The sequence below is a fragment of the Dermacentor andersoni genome, chromosome 8, assembly GCF_023375885.2.
Source record: "Dermacentor andersoni chromosome 8, qqDerAnde1_hic_scaffold, whole genome shotgun sequence".
Taxonomy (NCBI): domain Eukaryota; kingdom Metazoa; phylum Arthropoda; class Arachnida; order Ixodida; family Ixodidae; genus Dermacentor; species Dermacentor andersoni.
Window position 1 is genome coordinate 78,635,662 of NC_092821.1, and position 13,313 is coordinate 78,648,974.

Genomic DNA, 13,313 nt, shown 5'->3' on the forward strand with positions numbered 1-13,313 from the left:
GTATGTGCGCTGGAGCACGAACTCATTCCCGATGTAACCTGATGGGAGACCTTAGACGTAAATTCATCCATAGATCACGAATTTCTACGTCGTGTAACGGGAATCATGAGATTCTGCGTATTGAGGCATGAAAACTAATGGCACTCTACAAGTAAACCAACATGCACCTCGATTCCTCCGTGTACAGGCCTCCGTTTGCATTACTGCGCTCCGACTGCCCAGTAACAGCCGTATGCAAAACGTATATGCGACGTGATGGGGACGATATGAAATGGTTCGACGCGTATAGGTTGGGTGTCTGGTCCCGCGCATGCATAATGTCTCTGTTAAGCTTTGATGGTTACGGTCATTTTAGACATCGTTCGCGGTTGTTTGGGCGATTTTGTGGCCAACTATGATGGTCTCGGGAAAAACGAAATGAATGAAATAAACAAAGCCAGATGTCATGCACAATTCAACGCACATGGTGGAATCTATGTGCGAAACAAATCTTTGTTGATAAAGTCGGTTAAACGGTATAAGACTGAATTAGCGATGCGTACAAGTGCGTTCATGTTCCTCCGATACATGCAACGCACAGGTGGGTCCACTCTGAGGGGGAACACGCAAGGGCTCATGCTCGAAGCGCATGCGCAATACGGCGCAGGGACGGCGCACTCCAAGCGTCGTCTGCTTCCCCGCTTCTCCTGCGCCCGCGGCGTCCGGCTGAGCGCACGCTATAACCACGCTGACGATAAACGCCATTTAAAGGCGCAAAGTAGCGCTTGACTCGCCAGCCATAAGAGCACAGAAACAATCGAGCTTTCCGAAAATTATAGGCGACACGAAGCGCTGTTATTCCGGTTGAAGCTTCGCCTTCGGACATTAACGGAAGACAGATCGAAACAGATTCACTTCGTGGACGGAGCATGGCGACTGTGACTCGACGAAATTAGTCACACCGCACTTTGCTTTCGTCACTGTTGTGCACGGCACGTTTCAGTGACGTCTGGCTACGATGCGGTGAGTCTGTCGAGTTGCTGCAAGATACGAAATGCGCCCGTGTAATGGTAATAATAACTTTCGCGAATGCGAAACCTGAACATGTAATACAGTCATTCGAAAGCATCGCTCTCGCTAAATGATAGCGAGGGAGTGACGCTAGCCCTACATAAGCAAATACAGAGAACGATCTGCCGTTGCGGCCGGTGTTGTGAATGGCTCTCGTCGGCAGAATGCTCGCGCCAGACGGAGCGCGGCGACGTTATTTGGCCCCAAGTATACCGATCTCCGAAACGTGCTTCTGCCGCTGCTTATTCGGATTCTACGCCACTGCAGTATACAAACGAGTGTATACTTTCGTGCTTTTTACGTCTCGCGGTGGGACAGTGCACGGAATGAAACCTTTTTCCTTCAGGCGGGGGCTCTCCGCGTGCGACTGCGTGCCATGGCCGGTTACGCGTGAGGGGCATGCAGTATGCATGGTACCCTGCAGACGACGCGGGGTGTAATGCGCCGCCCCTGCTGCGTTTCGCGCATGCGCATGACGCTTCGCGGAGCACGAGTGCCAGTCCCTGGTCAGTCGCATGCAGCAAACCACCCCCTCAATAAATTCTTGTCGCCGCGATAACCACGAACGAGCTCAGAGAGCCGGCTAATTTGTCCTCCAGGTTGAGGCATGCAATGCAGTTCGCTTGTTCACGGCTATAACCACATCTTCTCCCCTTTTAAGCTGGCGTGCCACGCCACAGTGAGACACTCAGCTCCTTCTACGAACATAGGACTCAATGTATTCAGATGGTTGCGGGCAGTTCGTCTGTTTCATTGCCCGGCCACCGTTACGGCACTGCGGGTGCAATCGCATCTCTCAGGCTCTCAGTTGAGCGGACACACACACACACACACACACACACACACACACACACACACACACACACATATATATATATATATATATATATATATATACTTAACCGACGATACAAAGGTGTGCGCTCTTGCGCACCTGACAGCACGTGCATCTCGAATAAGGTTTCATAGTCCCCTATTGAAGCTTTCTCACACGCACATACTGTCGCGCGAGAGCTCTGGGGCACCTGAAAGCTTATATGCGGTAGGTGTAACGCTCGACAAGGACCACCTTCTTGTTCGCCCGCAGCCCTTTCCATCTATAGCGGATGTAGCAGGAGGCTGCACTGGTGGGAGGGAATCGAGTATGGTTATAGTCGCCCTTCACTCCGGCGCTCACTCCGCTTCAGACGTGCACGTAGGACGAATCACTTTATGAGTATAGCCGTCCTATACTACCGCTACGGATGTGCTGGTGAGCGGCTTTGTTCTCTACGGAATTTCGCAATGAAGCAACGTACGCTACGTAAATATTCTCACAGCAACAAATACCCGCATGACTATGATTTCGGTGATGATGATTTATTTACATTCCTTTGGAAAAGGAGCGGGGGCAAACAGTGACCTGGTCTGCTTGATTTATTCCGCTGTACATGTATACATGCTGTGTATATTGTTTATCCTAGCATCTTTGAATACACCTCCTTAACCTTTCTTTCTTCCTCGAAACTCCTCTACTTTGTACCGCTACCTATATCTGTAACGAATCCGTTCGTAACAAACTCTACACTGCTTTTAGAGCGAAAGCTCCGCTACGCCAGGTCTCGCAAGGTCATTCATGGCGTCGCAATGACCTTGAGCGCAAGTGCGGCAGGTGCTTACAAGAGCTACAAGGTTTGCAGAAGTTAAACCTCAGCCAATTACTTTGAGCCCAGATTTCAGGCACCTTGCGGGGAGCGTCGGCTTTGTCACTCGAACGCAACCGAGCGAAGGAGCACAGCAAAGGATGCAAGTGAACGCGGAGCGCACCGGTGGATGAAAGACAGCGATAGCGAAGAGAACGTGAGGAGAAGAACGGAGGAGGAGGGGGCCGTGGAACCGTCTTGAGGAAAGCGGGAAAGGAGGCTCTGGCAAAAGCGTGAGAAGAAAAAGCGTAGTGCCGCACAACACGCGCTTTGCGGCGACGATGGCTACGAGATGGTGCCAGAGTAGCACGCTTCATCTGTATGGAAACAAAGCGCTGCGTGAGCGGAGGTCCGTCTGCGGCGGCTGCTTTGAATCACGCCCACGTGTCACCCACGCGCTTCCTCTCGCGATCTCCCGGTCATGCCATACTTCGCTTAGTTTAAAACGTGCCGCACGAGGCAGATTGTCCGCGCCACCCAACGTATCGCGATAACACGTATACAGCTGCACTGAAATTTCGCATTAGGGAGTATCGTAATCGTCGTTGATTTTTTTCCCCCAATACTCTGAACGTATCTTGCTTATATTGACTGCGGACCACTGGATGCTTGCGTCCACTTTAAATACGAGCGTTTCTGAAAGGCGCACGTTGCCTACGGGCCTCACTGTGTGAATCTCTCAGCTTTCCATTAGGATTTTGGTCCTTAATTAAGCAACCTGGTAGAGCCTCAAATAACAGGGCACTGTCGTTTATGTTATCGTACAGATTTTCCGTTCCAATTTCTTTCTTTCGATTCTTGTAAATCTCCATGGCCTCTTTTGCTTCCATTCTTTGCAATCAATTCGCTGTCTCTATTTCTCTCACTTTCTTTTTGATGGCTTCTGGTTCTCTGTTTACACTTTCAGTTATCCTGTACTTGGTTGACAACTAACTTTCTTTACCTCGTCCTTCGTTCTTTGTCCACGCTCTTCAGTTACACAGACGGGCACATATGTCGCACATTTATCTTGATCCAGGTTTCCGAGTCATTCTTCCAAACTAATTTTACACATTGCTTCTCTGACTTGAAAACAAACCCAACCCATGCCACCCTGCACTGTTTCACTCCTGGCAGCGCAAGGTGACACGTCGTGTCATTTTTCGGCGGCAGCTACTCGCCACGCCTTAACTGAAGAGGGAACGGAAGAAAAGAAATAGTACTCGCGAACATAATTACTTACCGAAAATTACTCGTGGCTATACGTACTAAAGACCTACTGGGGCATTGTGGTGAGATTTCAGTAGCTTGCCGCAGGCCATGTAGGTCCTCATGACATTGCAATATTTCACAACAGAGCCTATGGTTCTCTCGCATAGGCGTTATTGTAAAATATTCAACTATCGAAAATATTTTTCTCCTAATATGCACATTCGATTCGATTCGATTCGGGTATATTGCTATTCCAACACTATCAGAAACACTTCTCTGTAGATGTCGTACTTAATGTGCAGCTTCAATACATTGTATAAAGGCTGTTTCACATGCTGCGACTGGAACCAAGCAAATCGGTGCAGTCGCATGCGTCACTATGCGCTTTCTAGAGCGACCATTTCACATGATCGCGATTTCAACAATGCCACTGGTGCGACGCCCAGTGTTGCTTACTGCCAGATTTTGTGGCACAAGCCGCATAATTCCTTTAATATAACGAAGAAAACATGAACACTTTAATATTATTAAGCTATCTTTATCAGGAGCAAATAATAGGCGTCTTTTTTAATTTCAACACGCTTTGATGCTTAAATTTGCCATATTCTTGCACCAAATGTAGCAACAAGCACCAACCCGAAAGCCCACGTCTGCCCCTGAACGAAGCCGCAAATGATCTGTGTGGGATTACTGAACGTGGAATGGAAGTTGTGTTGTGACAACCTTAGCACTAGCTTGGTTCGTCCATCGCGGTGCGCGTGCTGTTAATAGATATGTGGGAGACCTCTCTGAATATTTTGAAAGGCGCAAACGCCGACACATCAAATTTTTTGAGCAGCTACCGTCACTTTTGTAGAAACCTGTACGTGGCATCATAGCATTCTGAAAGACATGCCTCTCGTCCACTTTGTTATCCTTTGTCTCTTGCTGTTAGTATACTGTCAACCTCTAACAAGAAGACCTTGTCAACACGTGCTCTGCATAATGCAGGAAAATAGGCCCACCACAGGCGCACTTGACATTGGGTTTTTCACCTTTCTGCTCAGCCTCGCAAGCCGCTCAGGGTTAGCCTTTGTGGAAATAAATATTGTTATTATTATTATTATTATTATTATTATTATTATTAAATGTTATAATTCTTTCACTGTAATATATAGCAATCATCCAGATTTCTTAAGGTAGTCATGTATTTAACATGTATCAGATCAACATTGTTACGAGATGCTAATGGGAGTAATTTCAAAGTTGTTTAGTCAGTCAAAGAAAGTACAAAGGAGAGCCTCAGTGTTCATTCCTATCTGCTATTCCTAAACAAATTCTATTTCCAGAATTGTATGCCTGTTTGAAATCCCTGCAATTCAATGCTCAAACCTTGAAAAAACTGATTACTTTTCTTGCTGTCGAAAGGCTGCTTCAATGTCGATAGCAACTTATAATTATTCATTTCGAAAGGGTTAAGCAATGACTATATGTCTCAGCTTATCAATGCGATTTTGTTCCATGAACACGATTAAGTTTTCTTTCTCCCTCTCATTAACAGCCATGGAAGGAAACTGTTCCCTTTTATAGGTTTCAGGATCCAAACATTCTGGAGTGCGTCCTGAGCATTTGTCCGCCTCCTACAGCATTCCGTGTTTATGTCAAGTTGTGGTGCTGGCATCGCAGTGATGTACGCATTTCTGTAAATATGTTGCAACAGAGCAATTTATTGAACGTTGTTTTCAACTCTCCAAGATATGGCCATGCAGTAACGACCACATTAATTAGCAAAAAAAGAAAAAAAAAGAAAAGGAAACTAGATTCAACGCACCTGTTGCAGTCAATGCGAAGTGTAGTGTTTCTCAAGTGGTCAGCTAGATGCCGGTAAAGTAACTGCGATATATATACAGTTGTTCTTACTTTCAACAATCCAACGTGTTATCTTTCGTAAGGTTTGTTTATGTACTGCATAGGTCACAACCTTAATATCATGTAGTGTTTATGCACTACACTGTTCACAAACTACACCAAAATACTAACGGCATTTAATGTGACTGCGCACTGTGAGACATCAACGCAGTGACGTTTGTTGAGGGAGGTAAGGTGAGAGATGTACGCAGAGAAATGAATGACATGTGCTTATGTATTTGTTTATTCATTTATATACCTCGTAGGCTGCAAGCTTGGAATATTACGTGAGGGGGAATAAAGAAGTAGTTACAAAAGCAAGAAGGGCAGAACGTTATACAATACTTAACAAACAGTAACAGAAAAAAAAAGGATTAATGAGTTTCTGCTAGAGACTAAGACGATCATAAGGCACACTAACAAATGCAAGTTTATTGAACACGCCGAGTAAATGCTGGTTGACAAGCAATAAATCGAAGTTACACAAAAAGGAGAAGCAAAACTGATGTGTGTCCGTAAGGATCCCGACAGGAAACGCAACTATCTCTGAAAGCGTAACGGAGACCATGCTGACACAAGAATCGAACAGCGTTTTTAGGTCTACAGCTTCTATAATTCCAGCTTTCATCCATAATCATCCATAATAAGCTGCCTAGAGAAATTATGGAAGCTGTAGACCTACAGACGATGGGAGAATCTTGTGTCAGCATGTCCTCCGTTAGAGATGAATGCATTTCCTGTCAGGAAACACGCATTAGTTTTTGCTTATCCCTTTTGTACATGTTCGGTTTATTGCTTGTCAGCCAGAATTTACTCGTCACGCACATAAATGTTTCTTTTGTTAGATCAACTAGGTTTTCTTGTACGTCCTATGTGTTCTCTTCTGCCATATGCAACCAGGCTACTCTTCATTTTCTTAGACTGCAACAAGCCAATTTAATTGCCCTTATGATGCTTCTGTGTGCCTTAAAGATATATTATTTGGGCGATATTGCAAGTCTGTATAGGGTGAAGCAGTAATAACAGGCTACTCTAACTTCTAAAAAGGGTTATTGTGAAAATTCAGTGATTTGTAAAGGTTACCAGAAAGTAGCACAGCAAGAACGCCTGATAAAAGCCAGCGCTTAATGAAACCAAACATAATGAAAAACAGGAAAGAGAGAAAATACGAATAAATATACAAGTCCAGGGAAAGCAAGCATTGTGATCACCAACTGCGCAACTTCCAAGAAGCTCAAGTTTATTTTTCCAATGGCATGGCACTGGATGAGTGTGCCTGCATAAGCAAGCTGTCAGTCTGTCTATTGGAAAAAGAACAGCGTTTCTTGAAAGGTGCTGGCATGCACGATTGGTTATTGTAATGATTTGTTTTTTCCTGCGCTTGGAATTTTATCTGTATTTCCTTCCTGTAACATTTTTATTTGTTTAGCTGCATCAAGCACCAATTTTTACCTGGTGTTTTCTTTCTGTTAAACTGTACGAATTGCCTCATTTTCACAATAAACCTTAGTTGGAAGTTAGCCCTTATCCCTCTCTAGTGTCATCCTGTTGATACTGCTTCACGCTATACGCCCTTGAAACATTTATGTGTGTGTGGACACATAGATTTGGACATGAAATCGGGGCCTCGGGTGGGGACATCATTCTTCTCCTGTGCGGCCTCGTGAATTAATTAACTATGGCGCAACAGAAAGACAATAGACAAGAACGAAATGAATACACAGAGTGCTTCGATCTTGTCCGTTGTCTATTTTTTTCGGTGTTTACTTAATAATGAATAGATGTCAACTTGTCCCGCTTTCGGTTCTTCTGTTGGGCTCATAAGCCCACTTGTGTCCTGGAATATCTGCATGGCTACGTACCACGTGATTTAATTTCTTGGCTATGTGCTTGCAAGTCGCGTGTCAATCTTCCGATTTTCCTGATGATCTTGCCTGATGTGTAGGCCCGGACAGTTTCTGATGAATTCATGCAGGCACACAGGACGTTGTAGTCTGCAAATATGCACTGTAGATGCTACTTTGATTGCTTTCAGTTTAGCTTTTCTGGTTGCATGGTATTTGATTTTATGTACTGTCATACTACTGTTACGTGGTTATTGTCACATCAGTGTACTACATCTGCCTGATGTTTGTAGCAACTGATGATGGAATTGTAGCAACTGTAGCATAAGTGACTGGTGTAGTCACGACATCCTGCTGGTGAACAGCCCGCAGCGCTTCTGCGACCTCTTCATGGATCACGTTATGGAGATGAGACGGTAAAGTGCTGGCAGACTCCTGAGTGACGGACACCAGAGACAGCTGCCGTGCGACTTCTTCGCGGACGAAGTCCTTGATTTGGGTTATCAGGGAGGCTTGTTCTGGGCCGGTGGTCAGGCTGCAGAGTGACATCGCATTAGGTGTGGGATGTCGCCTTGTCAGAGCTCGCTGCTTACGCAATTCATCATAGCTCTGGCACAAGCTGATGACATCGCCAACAGTGCGTGGGTCCTTGGCCAGAAGCATCTGGAACGCGTCATCATCGATTCCCTTCATGACGTGCTTGATCTTTTCTGCTTCCGTCATGGCAGCGTTCACGCGCCTGCACAAATCTAGCACGTCTTCCATATAGCTGATGAATGTCTCACCTGTGTCCTGTGCGTGTGTACGCAAACGCTGCTCGGCTCGGAGTTTCCTGACGGCGGGTCGGTCAAATACTTCCGCAATCGACGTCTTGAACGGCGACCACGTTCGGATATCCTTCTCATGATTTCTGAACCAGAGACTGGCCATGCCCGCGAGGTAGAATGATACATAAGCCAGTTTGCCCGAGTCATTCCATTTGTTGTGAACGCTCACCCGTTCGTAGGACGACAGCCACTCTTCAACGTCGTTGTCGTCGGTTCCGCTGAAGATAGGAGGCTCCCGCTGGCGAACGGTGCCAGTGCAAGGGGCGGGTGGCGATGGAAGAGTTTGCTGGTCGGCGTCCGGCATGGCAGAGGGTTGCGTTCGAGAACGGAGTTCCAGGATGGTAGAATGGAACGTTACCCAGCACCTCCACCACTTATAAGGGAGATTTATTGGGGTTCGTAGCGACCGCCGGTCCTAGGATGCACCGATCAGTTCCCGAGCTCGAGCCTCTGCTGCGCGCTTGATGCTGCCGATGCTGCTGACTCTGTGCGCACGTTCGTCATTTTCCTTACAGTTTGTGTCTTATGATTAGCAATATCTTCTGTCCGTTGGGCACTTGCATATAGTTTTCTGGCCCAATTTTTTACCCCCATGTTGTACAGTATGGGCCTGTTGTGTCTCAACTTCAGGTGCTCTCCAGGTTGTGTTTCTGAAGGCAGTCGTAGTTGTTTTTGCATATCATATGTTAGCTGGCATAGTATCTTGGAACCAGGTTTCGAGCTTTTGAGGCAAAGAATTTGGGCCACAGGCTGCAACTCTACTCTGTCTACGTGCTTGTTCGTTTGCTCTTTCTCGTAGAGGTATTCAAGCACGGTAAAGTTGGAAAGACCTTTAGTACCCGGTGCCTGAATTCGATTAGTTGAGTTTTTGTGAGCGGCTGGTAATTCATACCTGGGGCACAAGTACAGCATTTGCGATATTCCCTGGAATCCACACTTTCACGCCCCATGATTTTGAGAATATTCTTTAAACCAGGTGTAGAATTTGTGTGCAGGCATATCTGAATAAGAAACACCAATGTATGAAAGCCTCTAACCCTACAGCTGGAATAGAACTGGCAGAACATTTCAATTTAATCAGCAAGCGTAAGGGAGCTTACACAAGGAAGTATAATATGGATAGAACTGAACATGCTCTCCGGAACGGAGGAAGCCTAAAAGCAGTGAATAAGAAACTAGGAATAGGCAAGAATCAGATGTATGCGTTAAGAGACAAAGCCGGCAATATCATTAATAATATGGATGAGATAGATCAAGTGGCTGAGGAGTTCTATAGAGATTTACACAATACTAGTGGCACCAACGACGATAATGGAAGAGAGAATAGTCTAGAGGAACCTGACATCCCACAAGTAACGCCGGAAGAAGTAAAGAAAGCCTTGGGAGCTATGCAAAGGGGGAAGGCAGCTGGGGAGGATCAGGTAACTGCAGATTTCGGTTGATAAAATAATTTCTTTCGCAACATGTTGCTGGATCTTTGGGCTTATATGTAAGTAAAAAAAGCAATTTTGTCAAAAGAATGGACTTTTGAAGGTGGCCTACCACCTTTTAAGGCACACTTGCATTGTTTTAAAGCTTGGTACGTGTTTAGTGAAACAACCTGCATATGTTACGCGTTTCTGCCACGACTGTCATCGATACTCAAAAAATTAGAAAGTCAAAGACAGAATTATAACTTTTGCAGATCAAGTGCACCAAATTTTTGCACGCCAAAATTTGCCCGATAATTGTCAATGGTATTATCTTTACCACATATTTTCTGATATACATTTTTTAGTTACTGGATTTACGAACCCTACTGTGTCCACGTATTTGAAGTTAGCCTTTACTCGAACCATACGCTTTCGCAGGGAAAGTGCATTCTTACCCAATGTGGAAATATTGTCTGGAACCACAATGCATTTCACTACGCATGTGAAGACCGTCGTTCCCGAAACACTGGAAATATGCGCACAATTTATTCAGGAAATTATGCATTGAGTATTGTTAGAAAGCTGTGCAGTGCAATTTCGCAGAAAATAAAATTCATGGTTATAAAGCATGTTATGACGTCATTGGTTGCTGGAAATCTTGGCCATAAAAAATTATCTTGCGTTGAATTCCTTATTTAAATAATCGTAGAGAGTAGTCGCGAAAACGTGCGGTATCTGTTTTTTTTTTTTTTTACAGTAGAGAATAAAGAAAATATTGCTTCGACTGATGGAACGATTTTCTTTCTTGACATAGATTGCTGGAAGCGTTGAGCATCACCTGCACGATGAATCAAGAGACCTAATTGATTAATAAAATATCTCTACTTAGGGTTTATCTGATTACCTTGCGTTACATATTGTATTTGCCCGCTGGAGCTTGTGAGTTCGCTAGGCTTTTCGTTAGGAAGGAATTCTTAGGATGACAGGAATTTCGAGATACTATCATTCCCAAAGTGCGTTCCAAAATAAACACATGCTTTTTAATATTTTAATGCCTCCGTGCATACATTAGTGCTTCCTTAAAAAAAGTGGAGCAACAGTGCATATGACTGTATGTTTGACGACACATTTCTCGAAACTGGCGCCATTCTCAAAATAATTTTTAAGTGCTTACACCTCTCAAATTCATCGGCGGCAATTCGTAGATTGCAATATGCGCCGGAGAGTATTCAGTTATGAAATGAGTTTTCAAATCTTGCTAATCAGTCAGTTATTTATTTCGTTTTGTTGGGCAACTAATGTCCGCTTCTTCGAGCAAATCGAATATGTGAATTAGTATCGTGCGATCTCTTGGTAAAACTCACATGTATATTACAGCATCGTTGTACTGTTCATTTGTCGAACGGCAGTGCCTTTCGAAAATTCTTTGTTGTCTGCAGACTGTTGATAAAATAAGCGCGCAGTTCATACGATGAATCGCTTCCCAATAATATCTAATCAACACTCACCACTTGCGTTCTCTTCTCTTCCCATTAACCGAGACGACGCGAAAGCGCGGGCAAATGACAGCCAATCTTCTGCTCTCAACGGGCTTTCGTTCAAGTTCTCCACTCTTATACCGGTAGAACACCTGCTTTCCGGGCAGAATAGAAATTGGCTCTGAATTAGTCACTACGCAGTATCGGCAAGGGTCGTCGCAACACTAATCTCGCGCTGCTACGCGAAACGTGCACATTCGACGCGCATTGAGTGCATGCAGGCTTGGTACTTTGGTCCTATTGTGACAGCTGCCAAAACGGCGCCGGCCTAAACGCGTTATATACAGTTTTGTTTACGCCTCACGGCCAGTGTAATTCCTTTCGCGCAAACAAGGTGTCGGGAAATCGCGCGGGATGCGCGCTCCGCGTTGAATGATTGTCAGCCGTTTCCGCCATTCGCATGTCGCTCCCAACGTATAAACAACGCGATTTCGCCCCGCATATGTAAACAGCCTTACCCGCGCTATCCGCGGTGATTGCTCACGGAGGTGCATAGTTTATTGTCTCGTGTCATGCGTGTTCGCTACAGTTACGTACGCGTCGTTAGCGTCGACGCGAGCAATTCTGGTTCGAGGAATGTTGGCGCGTTATCGAGCTGACAGAGTTGGTTTCGGTTTAGTTGTATACACCGTTGCCGCATGCGTGCGGTATTTAGACCAATTTCGCTTGAATTTTTTTTTCGTATTATTTCTTCGTTTCAATGAAACTGCGAAAGGGAGAATAAGTTTTATTCAAGAACTGGGGCCGGATGTTCTTTGCCTCAAGTAGCAGGCCTCCTTTTTCGTCCGCACCGCCACAGACTGGAACGGCCTTCCCCCCAACATCGCTACTACCACTTGTCCATATTCGTTTACAGAGCTTGTAACCGACCATCTTGTTAAATGGTTATTGCTCGCGATGTCTTTGCTATTTTATAAATACCCACCCCTTATGTAATGCCCCTGCAGGGGAATTTTATTGTAATAAACTGAATTTCACAACTAAACTCCCTTGTGTACGAAGCAGTGTAGACCTGGTACAAGGTCTACGCACGCCAGCGGATCCTCCCACTGTTGTTCGGTCGGTGTTGTGACGTTGCTTATTTTTGGTTGCACTCGCGCGGTCCCTGCAGGTATGAAGAGTTGGAGATGCTGCAAAGCATGCAGTTGCGAATTATGCACCCGGAACTTAGCCGAGGAATAAGAAGAGCCAGGATATAAGCCCTGCAAAAGACATGCGAGTCAATGAGGAGAGGACGAAGCTACGGGGACAAAACAGCACATGTCACCAGCCTAGTCGACGAAGACGATAGCGTGATTTCATCGCTATCGGTGTCTATACTAGACAAAAGGACGCGGAGCAAGAGACAGCGATAGTAGCCGCGACATGCACGTACAAAACACAAGCAATGGTCATTAGAGACCCGGAAGAGGCATGCGGTCATTTCCCTGGAATGAAACCAAACAGATCTTTATAGAACGTGTTTGTAGGAGATGTTGGCATCATGATTCATGCCCGCTACTCATCCTCTCTTAGGGGAACAGTACGTAGCGCAAATGGACCCGCTCACAAGACACACACAAACGAGACAGAATAATGGCGTAAACTGATACAAATGTCGGAACGTGCTAACAAAGAGTTCACATAAAGTTTAAAGCAGCCCATCGTACGTCGGAACCAACATATGTTTGACAGCAACTTATGTCACTCAAGATAACAGAGCCGTCGCTTGCATTTCACCTGTATTTCAAGGAGAGAATGGGAAAGAGAGCAATTTATTTAAATGATGGCTCTAGCCTTATTTGATGTAGTGGGTAAGGGGAATGGAGCTAAATATGGTTCCCTATATATGGATGTTTCGGACGCGAAGCCCCAGAGTGAGTTGAGCGTGTGTTTAACGTTG